This window comes from Abramis brama (genome assembly GCF_963993115.1).
Source record: "Abramis brama genome assembly, chromosome: 1".
NCBI lineage: Eukaryota > Metazoa > Chordata > Actinopteri > Cypriniformes > Leuciscidae > Abramis > Abramis brama.
Genome location: NC_139963.1, coordinates 77135739 through 77152554, shown reverse-complemented (window position 1 = coordinate 77152554; position 16816 = coordinate 77135739). Strand labels below are relative to the sequence as shown.

The 16816-nt window shown below is 36.3% G+C and overlaps 1 protein-coding gene across 1 annotated transcript in view; it reads left to right on the top strand.

Moving 5' to 3' along the window:
- The window catches only part of LOC311089569 (uncharacterized protein), a 406125-nt gene that overhangs the window by 126090 nt on the left and 263219 nt on the right, over positions 1-16816 (top strand). The window lies entirely within an intron of this gene.

The window sequence follows — 16816 nt, the reverse complement described above, 5'->3', positions numbered from 1 at the left end:
AGAAAGTGAAACTAAAGTTCAGGATGAGAGAGATCACCGAGATGATCTCAGCATGGTAAAATCACAGGCAATGTAACCTTTTGAGAGACAGCAAGGAATCAAATCACATTAGAAGTTCAATAAACTTATCTTGCAAAATGGTTCTCTTTGTTGCTGAAGAACGCCGAGTTCGTGCGTGTGTCCTAAGAGCAGCGTGCGTGTGTTTCTTTAAGAAAGCAGGGCTTGCTTCGGTGCGCGCGTGCTGTGTCTTCCATGCGAGCGCGAGCGCGAGCGCGGGAGGTTCAAAGAGTCTCTTTCTTTGAGGTGAAGTTGCCGGGAATGATTCAGGCTAAGTTCATTCAGCTCGTGAATGAACAGAGGCGAATTGGAAAACGAAACTAGACTATAGAAAAACATAAAAAGAAATAAAAGAGAAGAAAAGAGAAGCAGGCCGAAGCCGGTCCGGACTTGGGTTTCCAAAGTTTTTGAGGAGGGAGAAGAGAGAGAGAAATGAAGGTTTGGACTTTTTATCAGTGTCCCGTGTACGCCTCCATTGCGTGGAGGACGAATCAGCTCAGAGCATTTTAAAAGGGAGAAGTTCCGCTGTCCAGTGGACGACGCCCACTGGAATGAGTCATGAGGAGATTTAACTTGAGAAGATTTGCTCAAGAAATATGAAATGTATAAAACAATGCACATTACTGCATTCTGCTATCAGAATTCCACTCCGTTAGCTGGAGAGGATTACAGAGATATCAGAAATAGAATATAGATGTTGTAGTAATGCAAAGATACATTATTATGCATTAGTATAGGCATTTGCAGTTCGATTAATGTTACAATAGGATATATATACATGCTTTCCTATGGTTTATAAACATAGTACATCGAAAAGTGACGTTATGGGTAAAAGTCCCTTGTGTGGTGGGTTTCTGCATGTGTTTGTGTGCGTGATTGTGTGTGTGTTAATGTGTGTTTTGGAATGTGTGTGCGTTGGAATGTTGCGCCCCCGTTATCAATGAGATCGGGTTACAGGATGCGATTCTACTGGGAGAACATTCTTCAGAGAAAAATACAGAGCCAACACTCGAAGATCATAACTATACGATCAAAACAACATTAATCACACATACATAGGGGAGAGTGGGGTAAAATGAGCCAGTGGGTAAGTTGACCCACCCCCTGTTTCTAGGAAACTATGCACATTTGGTGTCATGGGACCATACATTTTGAAGGACTCCATCATTTATATATTACTGTGAAGAGGAGAAGCACATGGGACAAGAGGGAAGTTGTCTTTTCCACAAAAACACCTTTTTTGCTTGTTAAAGTAAATTTTCTGCATTTCAGGTATATTTGCCGTTTTGTCAAAGCAAATTGATCTAGGTCTAAAGTTGTGTATGGTACATGTTGGTGATTTGTCAACATTTAAAACCATGTGAATCATTAAGCTAAAGGTTATCCTGAATTGCTAAGCTAGGCCGTTTTTACCAAAATGGTGACTATGGGGCAAAGTGAGCCAGATGATGTGGGGTAAATTGAACCAGTGGTTCAACCTTTTTGAAATGGAGAAAATCGACTGAAATGTGTTGAAATAAAATATCTTTGTATAAGAAACATATTAAACTGCTATTAACATTTATATGCCCTAATATTTCATAAAAACAATACAGTCGGCCGAAATATGAAAGACAATATTTTGTTGACTAGTTTTGGATAAATTATAAAGTTTTTTAAAATAGACTATTGCCACATCAAATAAGCTTTTGTTTAGCAATTTCTGCTCATATGTTATATATATATATATATATATATATATATATATATATATATATGTATATGTATATATATGTATATATATATATATATCTGTATATATATATGTATATATATATATATATATATATATATATATATATATATATATATGCACAGTATTTATTTATTTTTGTCAAAAATAAAGTCATCAGCTAAGATGTTACTATAGTATTTGTTCCAATAGGCTATATTCAAATAAATGAATACATATAGTAAAATGTAGGCCTATAATTTATTTTTTACAAAGAAAGAGTACACTTGAAATATTGATGAAATTGTAATTGTTGTTGTAATTGTAATCTTTTTAATAAAATAGCAAAAAATATATTTACAAGGTAGATAAGCTAAATCTTAAAAGGTCAATATAAGCCTTCTCTTTAAATTATTTGTATTGTGCTTTATATTAGTGACACATTTGGGCAGAAGATTTTGTTTTTTTAATAACCACGCATAAACATTATTCTCTCAAAAATACAAACATGTACATACATGTTGCACACATATTATGGTAGCCCTGTTTTGTGCTAAATAGTGCATTTACACCTTTGCCATTAATATGTGTATAAGCAACTGAAAAAAGCACAAATGTCAGGGCATTTCAAAACATCCCAAGGGCCCCAAAAACACCTCAGACCCCAGAGGGTTAACATTGTTTAGAAAGGTAAGTGTGTTATAACCTGATAATGGACACCTCGTCGGGCATTAACCCTTACATAATGGACACCTCGAAGGGCATTAACCCGCTTATACCATGGTTACTTACGAAAGAAATATTTAATCAATTAATAATACTTGAATGTGTTTTAGAGTAAAAATCGTGAGGGTTTTTATTTATTAAGTCGAGCGCACTATTTAATATCTCCCGTATACAGGCGTTGCCAAGCAACGTGGCCACAGCGACCCGACCGCAGCAGTTGATCAGTGAGTTTGAGCCAGCGCAATCATTTATAACTGTCATCAGGCAAATTGACGGGACGCCTTTCCTAGGTGTCCATTATCACTTTTTAATGGACACCCTGCAGCCAATCAGAATCGAGTATTCACCCAGACCATGGTATAATAAATTATTATTTTAAAGAGGCAAGTTTTTTTATTATTATGCTTGCATAAAAAAGCGAAAGATAGGATGGTCAATTTACCCCCAGATGGCTCAATTTACCCACTGACTGGGATCAACTTACCCCTAGCCTGGGGTAAGTTGAGTCACATGAACACTTTTTTTTCTGAGGTCATATTTTCAAGGCTCTTTGTCATAGGTGCATTTTTTAATTTTCAGTTTATAGGCAACATCCCAAATTAACAGTGGATGTCTTCATTGTACTTCTGTCTCAATTTCCCTTGCCTTGAGATCCACATAAGTAAAAACTGGCTCATCTTACCCCACTCTCCCCTACAGGAAGTTCAGATACAAGTCTGAGTTACATACATTAAAAGGATATTAAGTTAAACACAACGGATGTTTGTGTGTATATGTATGTATGTGTGTGTATCTGTGAGGTCGGCATCTGTTGCATCTCGTGGTGCATACCACGTGAGGGGTTGGGGGCTATTTGAGAATGTGTTACTCGGCAAAAACAAAGGTAGTTCTGTGGGCAGACTAACTTGACAGCCTGAGGCGTCATATAATTTTGCTGAGAGAAGCAAGATAGTCCTAGTTGTCCCAAAACAACTGAATGGGGTAAGTCTTGCAATTTTCCTTCAGTACACAAAGAACAAACGTTAGACACAGTAAGGGAATTGTGGTCGCAGCACGTGATAGTATGAGAAACAAACAGGGGCCTGTTCGTTGATTTCATTAGGTCGGGTAAAACATTAACCAGGGCCTGCTTGTAGAGACTTGTGTCAGAAAGCTAGTCAATTAGGGCTTTCTGAATATGAACGTGTAGTGTTCATATTTAGTCAGCATGAGAAGAACAATCATGATTCGCTACTTCAGAACATCTGACCGGACAGACGGTCAGTGTCGTTACACCAATTACTACTTAATAATGCAAAACTGTTTTAGTAGACATTAATAGACTCCCTCAATTGACAATCCCAACCTTGTTGCAGTCTTGATCGAAGTCCTCGTGATGAGCGATGCGATGAGCTCGACCTTGTACGTGTTGAAAAGGTGAAACTCTGATGCTACACTTAACAAGCAGAACACAGAACTAAACATTTTCGTAAAACAAGGCGCAAATCAACCCGAAAAGAAATGAAAGCAACAGAATCTATCAGCGTGTTATTTGCTCCCTCTTTATTTCCTGCTATCTTCTGGCTGAAAACACCACTAGAATCTGAGTCTGCAGCCGGCGAGACTTCAGGGGGTGAGCAGGGCCGAAGCTAGACTCTCAGTACAGCGGAGCTTCATCATAAAAAAAACGTAAAATATCTGATGAATGCATATGTAATAATGTGTCACTTGTTGAGCCAGGTAAGCTTATATGTTAAATAAAACACAAAGAAAAGCCAAATTTTTTGACAAGTTTGTATTGACGAACAAAGACAACAGTTTGCCAGTCATAAGTGAAAGTGTTTCAGCACCGCAGACAGCGACACCTGATTGACAGCGATGGTGCTGAACAGGCCAAGTGCGCTCATTCAGTGCCACATTATATAACTGACATAGCACTATTATGTAAGGGATAATGTAGAGCGAGGCGGTCGTTTTAGCGAATAACAACCCCGACAGGCTGAACGGGACCCCGACGCGAAGCGGAGCTTGAATCAGCCTGAAGGGGTTGTTATTCGCTATAACAACCGCCTCGCTCTACATTATCCCCCTTATTACACGGCTACCTACCAAATAAATAAACAATTTGACACAAAATATTGATTTAAAAAGGAGTTTATTGATTTAAAAACGATTGTATTGCTTCCGCCAAAGAAAACAGTCCATTCCGCGTCCATAGCAATGCTCTGTTTTTCATGGCAACGGTCTGTTGTCAAGAAATAACACACCGCATTCTACATTGGAATTCAACCAAGCCATGTAATAAATATATTGAACACAAAGTTTGTTTACAACTCCATAGGTGGGCTACAGGTGCTACATGAGAACTTAAAGGGATACTTCAAACAGTTAACTGGAACCATTGACTTCCATATACCTTTTTTTCCTACTATGGAAGTCAATGGTTCCATTAACTGTTTGGTTACTGACATTCTTCCAATATCTTCCTTTGTGTTCAGCAGAAGAAAGAAATTCATACAGGTTTGAAACAACTTGAGGGTGAGTAAATGATGACAGAATTTTCATTTTAAAGTAAAATATCCCTTTAACTGGGATGAAAACTTTGAGAAAAACAACATTCTGACTGAGTGACTTATTCATAACTAAAATATACATTTTTAAAGACAATTTTTTTTCTTACCATTTTGTTGTCTGCTTAACGATCCTCCAGAACAAATAAATCTAACAGTGTTGAGTTGTAGATGATGATGATGATGATGATGATAAGTACAATGTGAGAGGATTTCAATCAATCAATCAACATTTATTTATACAGCCCTTTACAACACTCAAGGTGAACCAAAGTGCTTTCCAGAAAAAATAAAATAAATAAAAAAATAAAAAAATATATAATGACAACAATATAATGCAAAGTATAATAAAGTATATATATACAAAATATAGAATGCCACAAAACAAAGTATAAAAACAGAATGTATGCCACAAAGAAAACACAAAATGCCACAACAACTGCTATGAATTTTTACGGATTTACGGATACTTTTGAATCCAAGATGGCGGCTTGCATGTAGACGTGTTTGTTGGTCTGTCCTCAATCTGTTTTAATCAAAGTATTATAATTAGCCTACGTTTCTCTGGTGTGCGTGGCCAAGTAACGATTTAATCAAAAAACAAAACAAAAATGCGTTTATTATTTTTATTCTTTATTTTGTGTTGTCGTACGACCTTATGGATTCCTGAGATTGGTATGCCTTTTACTGCTGAGGATACCGAAAGCAGTGACTGTGAGCGTGAAGTAACCGCGCTGTATCAGCGGCCTCAACGGCATGATCTGTTTGCCGGGACTGCATCGGGATTGCCTGACGATCATGGCCCGACGCTTCTGCTTTCCTGGAGAGGCATTTCTCGAGAACTATTACTCTCTTCTGGAGATGTACCAAGTGGATTACGCTGTTTGTGGTCGCATGGGAATCGGAGTCTCACAGCTAATGCGACGCCTACCTGTGGTAAAGATCCGACGATGGAACGCACAGGAAGGAGATCGTGGTTAGTTCTTATCATGCTTCTGTTATCGGGTAATATTCACCCCAATCCGGGTCCAACGTTAGCCCAACTTTAAACGCCCGACGATTTCAAAGCATCAAATGGATTACGCTTTTTTCACCTGAATGTGCGCAGCCTTATCAACAAAATGGACTCCTTAAGAGTTTGGGCTGACACGACTGGTGCAGATATAATGGTCCTTACTGAGACATGGCTAAAAACATCATTCACAAATGATATGATTAATATTGATGCATATAATGTCTTCAGATCTGATCGTGCAAAAAAAGGAGGAGGAATTGCAATATATGTGAAATCTAATCTAAATTGTTCCTGCATTCAGTCAATCAGCATACCAAATGGCCTTGAACTTTTAGCGCTCAAAGTAAAACTTCCTTGTTCGGATATTGTTGTGGCTGGATGTTATCGCCCGCCTTCTTCATCTTCAAGTGAGGTATGTACTTTACTTGCACATTTCTTTCATGACTGGACTAAACATGAACTGATCATACTTGGCGATTTCAACTGGGACTGGCTGTCGTCATCTTCTGATCTCTTTAAAGAGATTTGTGACTCTCTTAGTTTGGTACAGTTGATTAATTCAACAACCAGGATGAATCAAAAGGACATAGACAGATCCACGTTATTGGATTTAATTTTAACTAATGCTTCCCATAGATACTCCTCATTCTGTGTTTTTTGTAATGATATTAGTGATCACTGTGCAGTTGTCTGTGTGAGAAATTGTAAAACTCCCAGAACTTCACCGCGTTACATTTATAAAAGATTTTTTAAGCATTTTAATGATCAAGCTTTCCTATGCGATCTCTACCATAGTGATTTGGGTGTTGTTTCACGCATGCCAGATGCTACCCTGGCTTGGGATTATTTTAAATCGACATTCACATCCATATGTGATAAACATATTCCAATCAAAAGACTCAGGATAAGTGGTGAAAATAACCCCTGGTTCAATGACACTGTTTCTACCTTTATAAAACAGAGGAATGCTGCTTGGGCTAAGGCAAAGAACTCAAACAATTCCTTAGACTGGATTTCCTATAGAGCATTATGAAATAAATGCACAAAATTAATAAAAAGTGCAAAACGTGATTATTATATGTCCGCGATAAATGAAAATTTAAATAATCCCATAAAGTTTTGGAAATTAGTCAAGTCTACTTCCGTATCAAATCTGTCATTTAAATTTCCAGACCATCTTAAAGCTAATCATATTGTGGTTAAGGGCAAAGAAGCTATTGCAGATACTCTTAATAGTTATTTTATTTCAGTTGGCTCCACCTCTGAGTCTATTAATTCGGGTGTTAATACTAGTAAAGAAACTGCAGAATCTATCCAATACTGCCTTTCACAATCATTTAATTTTGTGCCCATTACTACCGCACAGGTTCATGAAGCTCTATTGAAACTAGATCCAAAAAAAAAGGCAGGAATCAATCAAATTGAGCCCCATCTCCTAAAATTGGCAGCTGATTTCGAAGCAGAACCTATAGCCTCTTTATTTAATTTAAGTCTGGTCTCCAATACTATCCCAAAAATGTGGAAATCGGCAATGGTTACTCCTTTATTAAAGGGCGGAGATCCTGAAGATCCAAACAACTACCGTCCTATATCTAGATTGCCGGTTTTAGCCAAAGTTTTCGAATCATTAATAAATGACCAATTAAAACAATATCTGTCAGCCAATAATATTCTTCACGATTATCAGTCTGGATTCAAAAGAGGACATAGTACCATTACTGCAGCAATGTCAGTGTCAAATGATATTATAACCTCTCTAGATAGCAAAAAGTCATGTGCTGCTTTATTTGTTGATTTATCAAAAGCCTTTGATTCGGTAGACCATAAATTATTGTTACAGAGACTCAGGTGTATTGGCCTTAGTGAAGCTGCTTTAAATTGGTTTGAAAATTATCTTTCAGATCGTACTCAATGTGTGTCTGTGGAAAACTACAATTCACCATTCCTACAAGTTAATACTGGGGTTCCTCAAGGATCCGTTCTAGCCCCTCTTTTATTTTCTATTTATATTAATGATCTAGGTCATGGAATAGATTCCGCTAAATTACACTTGTATGCAGACGATACAATACAACAGCATCTTCCTTAAATCAAGCTATGAAGCAACTACAGAACGCTTTTCAAGTACTGCAGCACTCTTTGGCGCAATTAAAATTGGTTCTAAATTCAAAAAAGACAAAATACATGATTTTTAGCCGGGGTCGTTCGAAAGTAACTGACATTTCAATTATGACTTCAAATGACTTACCATTAGAAAGAGTGAGTTCTTATAAATATTTAGGTATATGGATGGACGAAAGATTAGCATTTGATGTACATATTGATCATTTGTTGAAGAAGCTTAGGCCAAAACTAGGTTTCTTTTATCGTTTAAAAAACTGTTTTCCCTATGAGGCCCGAAAGAAAATAGTAGAGAGTGCTTTTTTATCTATAATCGACTATGGTGATCTTCTTTATATGCATGCAGCTACATCTCTACTTAGAAAACTAGATTCTGTGTATCATGCAGCTCTGCGTTTTGTCTCCGGTGCAGAGTCACGGACGTATCATTGTATTTTATATGATTCTTTATCTTGGTTATCTTTATATCAAAGGAGAAAGCTACACATGTATTTATTTATCGCAAAAGCTCTTTTAGGTAAATTACCTTTTTATATATCAAATCTTTTAATTTATTATACAAATAATTATTGTACTAGGTCAGGTTCCCACATTCGGTTAAAAGTCCCAAGGGTATTGTCAGAGTTTGGCAAAAGTGCATTTTCCTTTTATGCTCCATGGGCTTGGAATGAATTGCAAAAAGTTCTTAATTTAGACGTACTCCCAACCTTAAGCACTTTTAAACGTCTTTTGCAAAATGTCTTACAGGATACTTGTAATTGTTTTAATTGATTTGCTTTAACCTAACTTTCGATTGTTGTAAATTGTGGTGTTGTCTTATTGTTATTCTTTTGTGTGAAACTCTATGTGCCGCTATCTTGACCAGGTCTCGCTGGAAGAAGAGATAATAATATCTCAATGTGATTCTCCTGGTTAAATAAAGGAAATAATAATTAAAAGCCAGTCGAAATAAATAAGTCTTAAGCTTAGCCTTAAAGAGGACCAAGTCAGTGATTGTACGTACTTTTCCTACTAACTTGTTCTTCTCGTTCTTTTCTTTTTAATGCGCCCGATTTATATTTTCTCTCCATTTTTAACTATTGGTAACTATTCTCTACATTATACATTCGCACCTCACGCCTGACTAACAAGAGCTGGATTATCTCAACATTAGCTAATGCAGTAATCCGCTTTTTTCAGCTAATAATCTGCAATATATGTTATTACATATTATTGCAATATAATATTATGATGATTAAAATTATTTTAGTGATTAAAATGATTTTAAAATGACTTGCACACTTCAACGGTTATCTCAGGAAAATATTCTTCCCGCTGTCTCTATACGAGCTGCCCTCTTGCCAACAGCATCTGCTTCTGACATGTTGTGTGCTTTATTTTACTGTCTGTGGTTGTGTGGTTGTGTGTGTTCTGGACATCTTCCTGTTACGCCCCTCATCTCTTCCAGTCCGCAGAGACACATCTGGAAAACACTCACGACACGTCTGAGGAAAATAACCCCTACAATAATAAAGCGGGTTGTAAGGATAGGCTATGGGGGCCCGGGCCAAACTAATTAGTGAGGCCCTTTTTTTAAATATATTTTATATAATAGGCCTATACGTTTTTTATATAATATATTAATATATAAGATTTATTTTTGTTAATAGGCTATATCTTCATTACCTAGTGATTTAATTTAACAAAAAGTACAACATGTGTTCTTATTTAATTATTTAATTAATTAACAAAATGTCAATCTTCGTCTTTATAACAGAAGATACAATACAGAAATCTTCTAGATAAAGCCCATACAATCTTCACATGTGTAACGGATCGTCTCCTTATAAACAGTCCTTTGTGTGGTGGAATAAGCAATGCTATATAGAAATATATAGTATCTTAATTTAAACTTTATTTTAGTAGTTCATTAACTAATTATGCTAACTCAACTCTAACTCTAATTTTACGTAAATATCTGGATATTAATTAGGGGAGACCGGGGACAGTTGCAACACTTTTTGCATTTCTCTCAGTTACTCAGAGACTATTTGGACTAGACCAGTGGTTCCCAAACTTTTAACAGGCATGTACCCCCTGAGACATTATAGATCTTCCAGAGTACCCCCAACACCACCAATTGTTAACAAGTTTTTTTTATTTTTTATTAATATTTATTATTATCAATTTTGTCGATAATAGTGAATAGAATCATGATACAAATCTCATCAAAAGTCAACATATGATATAGGGCTGTGACGGTGGCAGTTTTTTACCACCGCGGCAGTAATGGACCCAAATACCGGCGGTGTTGCAGTGGTCGGGGGGTTGTTTTGAAATAAATAAAACAAAAACAAAGAAACAACACACTAAAGCCTGTAAAGCATTGAAATAAATATCAGAAAAATACTGGTAACTTACATAATATAATAAAGTTGAATCTATTTATAAAAAATAAAAAAATATAAAAAATAAAAAAACTTTCGTTTAATATTTCCACACAAAGACGCGTGATACATCCTACCACTCTGCTCTTTGAGAGGAATGTGGGACACGAGCAGGAAAGAGACCATCGATCTATTTTCTGATATCTACATGTTTTCTACTTGTAAAAGGTATGAAGAGCGAATTCTATCTTCCACAAGGGCAAAGCATTTAGGCTATGTTTGCGCGCTGCCAGAGAAAGCCAAACTAAAATCACCCGCGCGTGTGAAACGCGCTTTACAAATGAACTTGACGCGCCTTACCAATTATCATATGTCTAATAGCCTAACAAGCACAAACTGTGTTAAAAAGAATTTGACGTACAAGTACAAATGTAGGCTATCTGTCCTACAGCGTTTTTCTACTTTAACACAGTAAAGAATACAAAAATAATTTACCTAAAAGCAAACAAAGGAAGAAACGTTTATAATCCCCTTTGGAAATGGGTGAGACGCGAGTGAAGATATGGGAAAAGAAACAAGAGATTCCATGCATTTTCGTTTTGAATTGTTTTGTTTAAAAGTAGACAATTAAAGCTTTCTATAAGGAATAACTAATGGAATATTTTTAAATTCGCTAATAATCGGGTGACCAGATCGCAAATCAGAATTCAAAGCCGAAAAAGCTTAAGTTTATGGGCTCGCGCACAACTCTCTCATTCGTCATGAATTCAAACTTTTCCATGGCTGCGATATAACATTTAATTGTTAACCTATTATTTCTTTTGTAAACAAAGCTTTGTGTGTCATAATATTAATGTAAAACAGCATTAATTTTTTTGGCAAACCACCGCCGGTACTACTCAGCCACCGCGGTGGTGCGGTTGTCAAGATTACCGGCAATTCGCGTACCCCCTGAAATCAGTCCACGTACCCCAGTTTGACAACCGTGGGACTAGACCAACCAAATTTGTATATATTAAACTTGCTTGTCTGCTAATTACCCATACCATTTAAAGATGATTATATATGACATATCGTCTAACTGTGCATGTGCAGTGTGAGTGTCATCACTCTAGCTTGTTTCTGATTGGAGAAAAATGACATGTTGCAACTGTCCCCGGTCTCCCCTACTAATTAAATAATGTAAATTATAAAATATAGGCTATTGATTAGAGTTGCCATAAAGATTGTTCTAGACTAGTAGTCATTTATTTAAGCAATCAGGACTAATCATACGTTTATATTCAGTGCTGGGTTCATATATGGCTATAGCCTATACTCCCCCTCAAGCGCATGCAGAAAACTTGCCACAAAGCACCGGCAAAAGTAGGCTAATGATAATAAATGTGTCTGAACAAATAACAAAGCATTATAATAGTTTATTAATAAACTAGTGTTTTGTAAATCAGTGTCGGCTGCAAACATATCTCCATATCTCCGCTGTAAAGTAGATTATTAGAGACGCGCTCCAGTTCACATAGATCATGAAAGCGCGCCCTGTTCGTTTTATTTTATTCTACGAAAGCACTTATACAGATAAACGCCCAACGCTGGTGTTTTTCTTGAAATAAATTCGTTTAGGCTTTAAAATAATTATTATTTGTGGGCTAATTAATTCCACAATTATTTGTTTATTTTATTGGCTACTCATATTTTTCATTTCTGTTTTGCATTGAACACCATGTAAAGGATTTGCTGTGCACCGCAATGCCATCCTCCCATAGAAAGACACGCTAAGAGTTTTCTTTATAATAAAGGGTTTCTATGGGAGGAAAATGCTTGACGTGTCATTAAATCATATTCTGGGCTCATCTGCTAATCTGTAGGATATGGTTTATTAATAAGGTGTGAACAGCATCTTTATCACTGTAGTAGCCTATTAAGCCACTTTAAGCTTTTTCTTTATAATAAGGGGTTTCTATGGGAGGAAAACGCTTAGCCTAATGTGCAATTAAACACATGTTCGTATTCTGGGCTCATCTGCTAATCTGTAGGCTACACATGCTTTATTAATATAAGGTGTGTACAGCATTTGATCTTTTATCATGAATGTCCATCTGCTATTGCTCCAGCTGTCTGAATGTAGAAGTGTGATAAAGTGTTACGTCCACAAGGACGTTTATAGTATTGTATGTGTGTGTGTGGTGTATTATGTTTCCCGTCCTGTCTGTTTCTCTTACTTTCGCTTTCTTAGGTTGTTGCTGATTGGCTATCTTGCTTGTCAGTCAGGACTAACGAGATGAGTGGCCCCGCCTTGGGAGGCGGGATCTGCATCAGCATGATGAGTCACACCTGGGGCACGTTCAAGTTCAAAACGGTGCGCAACGTTTTGCTACGGTTTCCGGGTTGAACGTCATGTTTCCTGGAAACGGCGTGCACCGGTGTGCAACGGGGTTTGAGATACGTTTTCTCTTGTTTGGTGGGTGTGTCAGAACTGCAGTCCAATCAGCAGCAACATGTATATAAAGCACGCGGTATTAAAGTGAACTCGCACAATGGGTTCAAGGAAAGTAATTTACAAATGTGTTCGATGCAGCTCGGTATACGCAACAACTGAGGATATTAGACGACATGTTTGTCGTAAGTTTTATTGTAAAAATATAGGATATCAACATAATGATGTAGTTGTTTATATTTTTAGCTTCATTGCAAGTGTATGACATTTGGTATAGAAATAAACAATGGTAATTAAGTGCTTTTCCTAAAAATGAGAAAGAAAATACAGGGTATTAAAACAGTATGAACTACAAATAAAGTCAGTATGTGAGGCTAAATAGATGTTTTAGTCTGAATTAGGTAAGATGTGTGCTTCAGTTTCAGTTTCAGCAATCCCTTCACTCGATTGGGATGTTCTCTTTTGTTCTGGGCGGCAAGTGCAGTAACTGTAACATCGGGCATATTTTGTAGTATTAAAAACATATTTATACCGACTTCATCAGGCTCCGAAAATTCTTCACAAAGAACACAAAGAATGGCCTTCTCAGCTGCCATAGTTGCAACTCTTGCGTCATCAGAACAGTGTGTTCAACGCATCACCGTTTCTGTTTAAAAAACGTTGTGCAACGTTTTGTCGGGGCTGAACGCAGCCCTGGTGAAGCAGATACTTGAAGACCATGCGCTGCTGCCAGTGTGACTAGAGGGGTCTAAAAATCCACAGAATGGAAAATCAAGCTGTGCTTATTACATTCCAGAATTAAAATTAAGGTGTTTAAAAGATTAACTGATCATTTATCGGTATATGCAGCAGAAATGATGGCAATTTTGTTTGCATTACAGTGGATAGAGGAAGTCAAACCCATGACAATGCTAATTTGTTCTGATTCAAGTGCTGCTCTGATTAGTCTCAAAAGTGGAACGTCAAAATGTAGGGAGGATATTATGTATGAAATTTTGTTATCTTTATATAGAGTAAGTAATATGGGGATTGATGTTCAGTTGTTATGGGTCCCAGCACACATTGGCATACAAGGGAATGAGATGGCAGATAATTTACCTAAAAATGGGTTGGAAAATCAGGTAGAGGTGGCAGTACCAGTTAGTAAAGTAGAGATCAAATCATATGTACGGAGCAAAATTAAGTTACAGTGGCAGAGATTATGGGATAATGGAAATAAAGGAAGACATTTATATAAGATACAGCAGAAAGTGGGGGAAGAAAAGTCATTGGGGAAGAGCAGGAGAGAACAGTGTCAATTTAGCAGAATTAGACTGGGTCATACAAAGTTAAATGCATCAATACATCTTATAGGAATACATATATCTGGAAATTGTGAGACATGCAGTCAACTGGAAACTGTTGAACATGTTGTTTGAATGCACTAAATACTCAACTCAAAGACTGGCTTTAAGGAAAGGACTGGAACATGAAGGAATTAAACAAATGGACATTACAACTATTTTCTCAAATAAATCTGGAAAGATGAAAGAAAGTTTAAGATACTTAAACACATTTCATCTTTTTTACAACAAACTGGACTGAACACAAGGATTTAAGTTAAAGTAATCAAGATACAGTAGATGGCGATAATGCTCCATATGGTTGCAAGTCGCCATTAAAAAGAAGAAGAAGAAGTGTGACTAGAGCCCAATGCCTTTGATATCCAGCTGCTTAAAGAAAAGCATATCGATACAAATGGATTAGAAACTTTAGGCATGCAGCAATACATATATCAAACTTATTATAGTGCAGTGCAAATATACACTGATGGTTCAAAAGACCCAGACTTTGGGAAAACAGCAGTAGCGGTATATATTCCACTTTTTAACATTAGAATGTCAAAAACAACCTCAGATCATATTTCGGTATTCACTGCAGAAATAATAGCAATATGTCTAGCACTTCAGTGGATAGAAGAAATACAACCAACAAGGGCAGTGATTTGTACAGATTCTCTATCAGCTCTAAATAGCTTGGAAAGTGGAACATCATCAGCAAGGCAAGACATGATAGATGAAGTAATGCAGAGTCTTTACAGAGCAAGACAGTATGGACTTCTGGTAAATCTTGTATGGGTTCCATCGCATATGGGTGTGAGAGGAAATGAGGAGGCTGACAATCTGGCTAAACAGGCATTAAGTCATTCACAAATTGACGTTGCATTGAGTAAAACAGAAATTAAAGTGATAATAGCGAAACAAATACAGGAAATTTGGCAGAAGGAATGGAATGAAGGAACAAAAGGTGGACATTTTTACTGCATTCAAGGAAAAGTTGGTTCAGAGAGAAGAAGATTCGGAAAGAGGACGTTTTAGTCACAAGAATGCGTATTGGACATTGTTTATTAAATCAAAGCTTACAAAGAATTGGTAGACATGAGAATGGAAATTGTGATAAATGTGGGTTAGCTGAAACTGTAGAACATGTGCTTATAGAGTGCGAAGCTTATGAAAGAGAGCGGTCCCAGCTAAGACACGCTTTAAAGCTACACTGTGTGATATTATTTCGAGAATAAAGTCGTTGTGTTTCGAGAAAACTCGTTAAATTTTGAGAAAAAAGTCGAAATACAATTTTGAGAATAAACTCATTAAATATCGAGAATAAAGTCGTTGTGTTTCGAGAAAAAACTTGTTAAATTTCAAGAAAAAAAGTCAAAATACAATCTTGAGAATAAACTCATTAAATATTGAGAATAAAGTCATTGTGTTTCGAGAAAAAAGTCGAAATAATCGTGAGATTAAACTCATTAAATATCGAGAATAAAGTCATTGTGTTTCGAGAAAAAACTCGTAAAATTTTGAGAAAAAAGTCTAAACAAAATGTAGAGAATAACGCATTCGATCAGTGTTCATTCAGAGAGAAGAAGATTCGGAAAGAGGACGTTTTAGTCACAAGAATGCGCATTGGACATTGTTTATTAAATCAATGCTTACAAAGAATTGGTAGTCATGAGAATGGAAATTGTGATAAATGTGGGTTAGCTGAAACTGTAGAACATATGCTTATAGAGTGCGAAGCTTATGAAAGAGAGCGGTCCCAGCTAAGACATGCTTTAAAGCTACACTGTGTGATATAATTTCGAGAATAAAGTCATTGTGTTTCGAGAAAAAACTCGTTAAATTGAGAAAAAAGTCGAAATACAATCTTGAGAATAAACTCATTAAATATCGAGAATAAAGTCATTGTGTTTCGAGAAAAAAGTCGAAATACAATCTTGAGAATAAACTCATTAAATTTCGAGAAAAAAGTCGAAATACAATCTTGAGAATAAACTCATTAAATTTCGAGAATAAAGTCGAAATACAATCTTGAGAATAAACTCATTAAATTTCGAGAATAAAGTCGAAATACAATCTTGAGAATAAACTCATTAAATTTCGAGAATAAAGTCGTCGTGTTTCGAGAAAAAAACTCGTTAAATTTCGAGAAAAAAGTCTAAATGAAATGTAGAGAATAACACATTCGATCAGTGTTCATTCAGAGAGAAGAAGATTCAGAAACAGGAAAGAGGACGTTTTAGTCACAAGAATGCGCATTGGACATTGTTTTTTATTAAATCAATGCTTACAAAGAATTGGTAGACATGAGAATGGAAATTGTGATAAATGTGGGTTAGCTGAAACTGTAGAACATATGCTTATAGAGTGCGAAGCTTATGAAAGAGAGCGGTCCCAGCTAAGACATGCTTTAAAGCTACACTGTGTGATATAATTTCGAGAATAAAGTCATTGTGTTTCGAGAAAAAACTCGTTAAATTGAGAAAAAAGTCGAAATACAATCTTGAGAATAAACTCA